General features: G+C 47.2%; 1 long non-coding RNA gene across 1 annotated transcript; it reads left to right on the top strand.

Moving 5' to 3' along the window:
- The first annotated feature begins 1,082 nt into the window (after window positions 1–1,082).
- On the top strand, window positions 1,083–4,737 carry LOC129147783 (uncharacterized). The gene is made up of 2 exons (XR_008555002.1): window positions 1,083–1,189; window positions 4,395–4,737. It is a non-coding gene; the product is annotated as an uncharacterized LOC129147783 (long non-coding RNA).
- Window positions 4,738–9,173: the final 4,436 nt, after the last annotated feature.

The following is a 9,173-nucleotide window of genomic DNA, read 5'->3' as shown; positions in this document are numbered from 1 at the left end:
CTGTGCATTGAGGAAAACAGGTGGCTGGCTATTTGTGGGGTACAGAAGAGATGGCAGCAGTCTAATATCTCTGGGTACAAGATGGGCATTTGTCCCTCCTCCACCAGCATGGCCCCCCTCTTGCCTCTGTCATGAGCAGACCCCCACAAAGGCTCAGCGTAGAGGACACATCTTTAGGGAAACATACCCCTTCCCTTCCCCGACTGAGTCTCCCAGCTGTCTCAGACAAAGCTTCTAGCGCTTCTCCTTTCCATCACTCATCACCATGGTAATTAAATAAATATTTGCAGAATCCTTGGTTTACTGCCTGTCTCTCCCCCTGGACCGGAGGCGCTGTGGTGTTAATGACTAAGAGAGCAGACTGCAGAGACAGGTTGTGTGGTTCAATCCTGGCTCTACCTTTTACTGGCTGGGTAACTAGCTCACTTACCCTCCCCTGGCCTCAATTTCCTGATTAGCAAAATGGAAACACTGCGAGTCCAGATCACTCAGGGCTGTGAGCATTAACTAAGGTAATAAGATGGAAGGCGCATGAAACAGTGCCTGCAATATACCAAGAGTTCAATAAATATATCATCCTTCCTTTCTTTCTCCTTCTCTCCCGCTCCAAACCTGAGCGATTGTCCCCATTTTCCTGCACATGAGACAAATCATGATGGCCTGTTCCATCCTGTTTTCTTTTGACTTTTCAGCTCTGAAGTCCTCCTGGGTTTGGCAGTCATCTGCCACCTCCTGGGCCTCCTTTGCCCTTATTGTTCTCACTCCAATATGTTTTACTCCTCCTGTGAGCATACTGGCACAGCTAACTCTTTGAAGCCTCCTTGACTAACCTTTCTGCTCAACTGCTGGGCCATTTGTGACCTCAGAGAGAATAAATTCAGAGGCTGCACAATCACCACTCCTGGAGAGTCAGCCACTTGGCAGTGACTGTATTCCTCATTAACATGGCCTTGTGTGGATCTTTTATGATGGTTCCTAGACACCATGGGTTGAGCCTGTGGCCTAGGAGCTCCCAGGGAAAGGAAGACTGATCAAACCTTATACCTGTGACATTCTGCTTCCAAAGGAAAAGGACCAATCTTTCCAGGGCATAGAGAGAAGACTGGGTCTCCAAGGACAGATTCAGCATGTGAAGTGGAAATGTGGATGGCCGGCATAGGGGGCAGGCAAAAGACTGTGGCTAATTCAGGTGAAGTTAGATATAAAGTAGGAGCACAGTATAGCATCTTGGGAGCAAGGCAAAGAACATGTAGGGCTAAAAATTGGCCATCTTGTGAGTCCCGAGTACGGCAATGGCAGCATAGCAGTGATCTGTCTGTGGGCGGGGAACCCAAGGCCAGGAATCCATGAAGGAGGCTCTGTACACTCAGTCAGTGTACAGGCATAGATTCATGGCGACCTGCTCTAGTGAAGTGGCCTGGGGTCAGAGGGAGGAGCAGATCCAAGAACATTCTGATGAGCACCAGCCATCGGGGATGCAGATCCTGTCTTACAAAACGTTCTGAACCACGGGGAGGCAGCCAGTTCCAGTGGATGCAGCTCGGAGTCCGAAGTCCACAGCCGTAGTTCAGAGCCTGGATCCACCACGCATTTGGGCAAGTTTTAAAGCACTCCAAAATGCAGTTTTCTCATTAGTGATAGGGAATAATAATTCTCAATCTGCATGGTTATTGAGAGAATGGGAGGTGAAGAAGGTGAAGAACCTGGCACCAAGTAGATAATATAATTAGTCTTAGGATCGATCAGAGATTCCTGGAACCACTACATGAGGTGTCTCCCCCCACTTTGGGTCTCAGAGTAGAGTCACAAATACACTGAATGAGTGAAAATAAAAAATTAATATACATACAAACATGCAGGTATACTAGTCATCAAGAACAAGCACCACCAGGTATAAATATCACTCATACATGTGCTGAGTGTGGGCCACAAAAAGAGAATGAGGTAGGTCCCTTTCACTAGATAACAAGAAGGTCTGAGGGCCTGATTATGGAAATTTGGGCCAATGGGTTCATAATTTGAAGTGTGTCCATTGGGAGAAGCATGCCTTTTTAATTTGCAGGTTGACCGAGAGTAGCCTACTTAGCCCAACATCTCTGTCATTAAGTGGCCTCCTTGATGCTTTGATGCAGGTAACTGTGGCTCTCAGTGAATCCTAGGAGACCATTGCTCCAGAATCTCATCTCCTGTAGGAGCCTGTGATGGGGTTGTCGGGCAAGCACAAACTTAATATAGTTGCTCAGATCTAGGGAGGATTATTTCCTATATTGAAAGAGACAGAAACAGGCCCTTATTGAGCACCTACTGTTTACAAGGCAGGCGCTGTGCTAGAGGTTTATCTGCATTGTCTGGAATAATTGTTCCCTTATTCAACAACTAGAGGCCTGGTGCATGAATTCGTGCACCAGTGGGGTCCCTCAGCCTGGCCTGTGGGATCGAGCTGAAACCAGCTCTCCGACATCCCCTGAGGGGTCCTGGATTACGAGAGGGCACAGGCCAGGCCAAGGGACCCCACCAGTGCACAATCTGGGCCGGGGAGGGATGAGGGAGGTTGGCCAGCTGGGGAGGGACTGTGGGAGGGCTCCAGGGCATGTCTGGCCCATCTTGCTCAGTCCCGATAGGCTGGACTCCAGCAGCAAGCTAATCTACGAATCGAAGCGTCTGCCCTCTGGTGGTCAGTGCACGTCATAGCAAGTGGTTGAGCGGCCTTAGCATATCATTAGCATATTACGCTCTGAACGACCGGACACTTAGCATATTAGGCTTTCATTATATAGGATTATGTTTTGAGTTCCAACAGGCACTGTGCCAGATGCTACATATGCACTGGGATTAGGGAGACATAAGTAAACATCATAACCACAGAGTAACCAGTACCACCTGAGAGTGGGTCCAGGGCAGATCACCAGTACCTAACCTGGCCTTCTGTATGAATAAGTGAAACACTCCAGGTGGAAGAAAAGCAAGCCTGGCAGAGGGAGAGAATGAGAGTTGTTCATTAGGGGAATAGCCAGCAGTTCCTAAGTTTGGAGCAGAAAAACATCTGTAACAAGAAGCCAGGGGTCTGGTCATGGAGGATTCATATGCCTGGAATTTAGCAAATAAAAGCACAGGATGCTAAACCTGATGAACATGAACTTGGACAGGTGATCAAGGTCAACATCCACAGTGATAAGTCATGTGGTTAATGCATATGCTTCCGATGACAGAATGAGAATGGCACTTGACCTCTGTGGTCCTCCTCCCCAAAAACACATTTCCCCAGTCTAATTATGAGGGGGGAAAAAGTGAGGGATATTCTACAAAACGCCTGGCCAGTAACCCTCAAAACTGCCAAGATCACCATGGGGGCATAGGCGACCAAGGAGACAGAACTAAACCTCACATCACCCTGCTTGGCCCTGGAGGATGGCTGGTTAGTCAGAGACGGGTAAGATTCCTCAGGGAAGGAACAACCTAAGACAGGCCCAGTCGCAGAGGGGCCATCAGGAGAGAACTTGGGGATCAACAGAGGTGGGGCACAGACCCTCACCCCCCCAACATTGTAGGGGTTTGAACACTCACCCCTTCTGAGGGAGGTCTCCTGCCCCATGGCTGCTTCGCATTCCCATGCCCAGCTCACATCTGGACCCAGGCAACAAACAGATACTTGGCTGACAGCAGCAGCCCTATATCTAAACCCAGTCTAATACCAGGAATGCTTAAAGCCTTCTCAAGGATGCAAATAATTCTTTCCACTAATATTTATAGGGTAAACTAAGATTGTTAGAGTATTAAATTTGACAGTAAAATAATAACATAATGAACCTAAAGCAGTCGCATTTTAGTGCAAAAAAGTAAAATTTAAAAGCTATCAAGATTACAGCATAAAATTTCCAAAAGCCTCACAATATTTAAACTAAAAAAGGGGGAACAGTAGAAGAATATCATGTAAGGAAAAATATCCTGTAAATAAATTACTTCTAGAAAATTTTTACTTTAGAAAATTAACTTTCATTTGTAATGCTAACAGCAAGACACCCAGGTAAAACATACATGGTGTCAAAACAAGCCAAAGGAAAATCGTTTGGGCAAAAAATGAAAAAGGATCGCAAGTCAAATTTATAGAAAAGATTCCTTTATTAACTTTTGGTCAAGAATATGTTTGTAGCCGAAACCGGTTTGGCTCAGTGGATAGAGCGTCGGCCTGCGGACTCAAGGGTCCCAGGTTCGATTCCGGTCAAGGGCATGTACCTTGGTTGCAGGCACATCCCCAGTAGGGGGTGTGCAAGAGGCAGCTGATCCATGTTTCTCTCTCATCGATGTTTCTAACTCTCTATCCCTATCTCTTCCTCTCTGTAAAAAATCAATAAAATATATATAAAAAAAAAAAGAATATGTTTGTATGTTTTCAGAAAACAACTCCGAGACCATGTGGATTCCTGCAACAGAGAGGAATTCACAGGAGTGCTCCAGCCATGAAGACAGAAGAGAAGCAGTCCAGAGATGGAAGACGCCGACCAGGCCTTGCCATACTAGCAGTCAGCAGATGTGCGTTACTGCAGATTGCCCAGGACCAAACCAGAGAGGATCAGACCTGCATTACCACCATTTGTCCACCATCCAGAACTGGAATATCATTGCTGTTATGTACACATAAACAACTGTTGGACATATAAATCGGGACTCAAAAGAACTATTGGCCCAGAAAGAAACTCACTATAGACTGATTCATTTGCCTCTCAGCATAACCATTATTGCTTGTCTCATTTTCGGTTCCTATAAGTGTATTCCTAGTATCACATGAGCTCACTCATCTAGGGGAAATGATGAACAACATCGACTGAAGAACAAGAACAGCATTGATCAGACTGTCAGACCTCAGAGGGAAGGTAGGGGAGGGTGGGGACAAGGGAGATAGATCAACCAAAGGACTTGTATGCTTGCATATGAGCCTAACCAGTGATCACGGACAACAGGGGGATGGGGGCATGCATATGGGGGGGTTTGGGATGGGAATGGGGGGGGTTGATGATAAATATGTGATACCTTAATCAATAAAGTAATTAAAAAAAACTGCCAAGATCATCAAAAACAAGGAATGACTGGAACCCTTGTGCACTGCTGGTGGGAATGCAGACTGGTACAGCCACTGTGGAGAATAGTATGGAGTTTCCTCAAAAAAAAATTTTTATAATGGAACTCCCATTTGACCCAGTAATCCCATTTCTAGGAATATATCCCAAGAAATCAGAAACACCAATCAGAAAGGATATATGCACCCCTATGTTCATAGCAGCACAATTTACAATAGCTAAGATTTGGAAACAGCCTAAGTGCCCATGAGCAGATGAGTAGATTAAAAACCTATGGTACATCTACACAATGGAATACTATGCTGCTCTAAAAAAGAAGGAACTCTTACCATTTGCAACAACATGGATGGACCTGGAGACCATTATGCTAACTGAAATAAGCCAGTCAGAGAAGATAAATATCACATGATCTCACTCATTTGTGGAATATAATGAACAACATAAACTGATGGACAAAAATAGAGCCAGAGCCGAAACCGGTTTGGCTCAGTGGACAGAGGGTCGGCCTGCGGACTGAAGGGTCCCAGGTTCGATTCCGGTCAGGGCATGTACCTTGGTTGGGGGCACATCCCCAGTAGGGGGTGTGCAGGAGGCAGCTGAGTTTCTCTCTCATCGATGTTTCTAACTCTCTATCCCTCTCCCTTCCTCTCTGTAAAAAATCAATAAAATATATTTAAATAATAAAAATAGAGTCAGAGACATAGAAGCATCAAACAGACCGTCCAACCTAAGAGGGAAGGCGGTGGCAGGGGTGGGGGGAGGAGAAGGGGAGTAAGAGATTAACCAAAGGACTTATATGAGTATAACCAATGGACACAGACAGTAGGGGGATGAGGGCATGTGCTGGGGGATGGGAGCAGCTGGGGAGAGGTCAATGGGGGAAAAGGAGACATATGTAATACTATAAACAATAAAGAATTTAAATTAAAAACAACAACAACAAGGAATGACTGACAGGAGGAACCTGAGGGAGCTTGACAACTACCTGGTGTGCCGCCCTGGATGGGCTCCCGGAACAGAGGAGGGCATTCGGTAAAAACGAAGGAAAATAATAAAGCTAAGCTTTAGTTAATGGTAATATACCAACATTAGTTCATTCATGTGACCACTGTATCATTCTGACATAGACATTAATGTTTATGTAACTCTGTACTAACTTCATCATTTTTCAATACACCTAAAATGATTCTAAATCTGAAAATACAGGATGCCCAGTTAAACCTGAATTTCAGATACTCAGTATTTTATTTAGTATAAGTACATCCCATGCAATCTTTGGAGCATGGTGAAAAAAATTATTTGTCGTTTGAGATTTAAATTTGACCAGGTGTCCTGGAAACTCTTGACTAGGAATGAAGGTCACCCTGAGAGGAGTGAGAAGAACAGCAAGGAGCTACTGAAGGATCACAGGTGGGAAAGGACATGATACACAACTTGTACAGGAGATAGACAGGTGAGGACACGGAGGCTCAATGACTTTGCCAGAGTGCCCAGCTAGCTGTGAGTCAGAGTCAGGGTCTGAACACAGGCCTGTCTCACCCCAAGCCCATGTCTACCCATTACACTCAGACGCCTCACAGAACTCTTTCTAGAAGCATCAGCAAGAATTTACTCTTGCTGGCAAAGAATAAAGGAGGATCAAAAGCAGATGTGGAGGACTCCAGCAAAAGCAGTTGAGTATTTCTGAGCACCAAAACTCAGGGCTTCCCCAATCACAAGGCCTGCTGGGTCCCAACTCCCCACGGATGTCCCTCTTCCCTGCCTCTCTGCCTCTCAGAGCCATGAAATGAGAAGTCTGAAGGGCCCTTCAGAGTCATTCGCCCAGCATCCCCCTTTGAGCAGTATTACCGTGCACAGGTGTCCCCACAGATGTCCCCCCTTTCTTTGGTCTAGCTCTTAACTATTGGCTCTGGCTTGTGGTGGTCTCTCCCCCCATCTTGAATTCCCACTTCCCTTCTGCTTGGGTGTCAGACAGCAGCTTACCAAGCTCAGTAGAGCTATGTGTTAAGTAAGAGTCAATGGGCTCTGAGCAAGGGCCCAAAAGGCTCTTCCGTGTGACAAGAGAAACTGTAATGTGTATTCCTGCTGCTCGGGGATCTTTCTGTCTTACCACCTCCTCACCTTGCTCCAAATACATGCTGCTGTTTTAGACCTGGGTTCCCAGAGATAAGGTTCAGTAACTGCATAGACAGGAGCATAGCTCAGGGGCTGCTTTCGTTTTTTTGAAGTAGCATATAAGAGAAGGCAGAGGGGCAACACACGGGTGACGTGTACTCGGCCAGCACAGTCTCCTACAGGGAGATTTGACGCCAGCCAGCGGCTTCAGGCCCCTGCCAGGCTGTTTCTCAGGGATCCGCGGTGGCTTGCCAGCTCTGGGAGACAGAGAGGGCAAAGCTCTGGCTTGCTGCGTGCCTACCTCCAACACATCCCCCCGTGAAACCACCGGCATCCAGGGCCCTGCCAGGGGTGGGGGTGGGAGAGAGTGTCCAGCAATCCTCTTTTCTCTAGAAATGGGATTGGAAATGGGGTAATCGTCTAAATGGGCAGTCCAGATGAGTCGATAAACATAACTCCCATTTTTATTACGGCGATAAGGCTGCCTGAGTGAGTGTAATCCCTCTCCCGGGCTCCGGGAGATTGCCAGGGAGTCAGCCGCCACCCTGCCGGCCACCACCACGGCTGCATTAGTCTGATGGGACTAGGCACGGAGCTCTAGATGGACTGCGTTTCATAATGGCATTTAAAAGCACGGGTCCTGGGGTCACACTGCTGGCTGAGCTGTCCCCTCGGCACTGCCCTCCTGCTCCCCCACACACTGATGGGGCATAGATGGTCCAAAGGCAGGGCTGCCCTCAGTCACGTAAGGTGCCAGGAAGGAGTTCAGTTTGGAAGAGCTCTTGGAGACAGGGTATAATGGGAAAACCTCTGGGTTCCAGCCCCAGCCAGTCCACTAACTCGAGGCCTCAGTTTCCTCAGCTGCATTAGGTAATCACTATGGTTGCTTCCTGCTCCCTCGTATAAAAGTCCCACAGATTCACGACTCTCCCGGCCAGCCAGGAATCCCACCCTTACGAAGTCATTCCTCTGTGTTTTCAAGGCTATGTTATCTTTCACACCGCCCTACTGAGTTACAATCTTCCCTTTTATTAATGAACTCCTTTTGGGAGAGGATGACCTAGAGCCACTGGCAGCAAGGCCCGGAGGGAGTAAGACAAGCAGGGGAGGTGTGGCCTTGTGTACCAGAAAGATGCAAGGGGTTCAGGAAGGAAGGTCGGAAAACCCCCACAGCCTATCATCTGGGCCCAACTGGTGGGCAAAGTCCACAGATAATGGATGAGGTCCAGGCAGGGGAACCACAGCGCAGGGCAGCGGGTTCTGCTAGTGGCACTAAGGGACCTTAAGACAAGTCATGACCCTGTGTCCCCATTTGGCTCCTAACTGGAGGATTCACCTTTCCATTCACTTGTTTACTCAAGCACTGCTCAGCCAGGAGGCCTTGAGGTACAGCAAAATTAAGACTGGATTTAGATTCAGAAGCTGGGCCCTTGCGACAGTGTCACATTCACTTGTCACATGACACTGAGTAAGGCATGTCACCATTCTGAGCCAGCAAAATAAGGAGAGGGTTTCCACCTTGCACACACCTCTAGGGGGCGCCATTCCTGAGGGAGCCTACATTAGTGGCGCTGGCCAGACTGGGCAATGAACAACTGGCACAGCCAGATTCGACCCTGCTTATAGTTAAAAACATCAAATGGCATAAGATAGATGAGTGATGAACACTACGGTACGATTATATTGGTTATATTCTAGAAAGGGATGCTAGATCCATGAAAGACATTCGCAAAAACCTAAAATTTAGTGGCATCAAGTTTTGCGTTCTATCAAATTCAACCATGGCGGGACAGTGGAGCAATTCATTTTATCACCCCAATGCTATCGCTGTGGTTCAGATGACAGAAATCACAGGGAAGTATCCTATCTAATAAAAGAGTAATATGCAAATTACCCATCACCCTACTACACTCACCAGCCACGCCCACCAGCCATGCCCACCAGCCACGCCCACCAGCCAATCAGGAGCGAATATGCAAATAA

Source organism: Eptesicus fuscus, chromosome 21 (assembly GCF_027574615.1).
Source record: "Eptesicus fuscus isolate TK198812 chromosome 21, DD_ASM_mEF_20220401, whole genome shotgun sequence".
Lineage (NCBI taxonomy): Eukaryota > Metazoa > Chordata > Mammalia > Chiroptera > Vespertilionidae > Eptesicus > Eptesicus fuscus.
The sequence above is the reverse complement of the archived record's forward strand: the minus strand, read 5'-3'. Positions and strand labels throughout refer to the sequence as shown.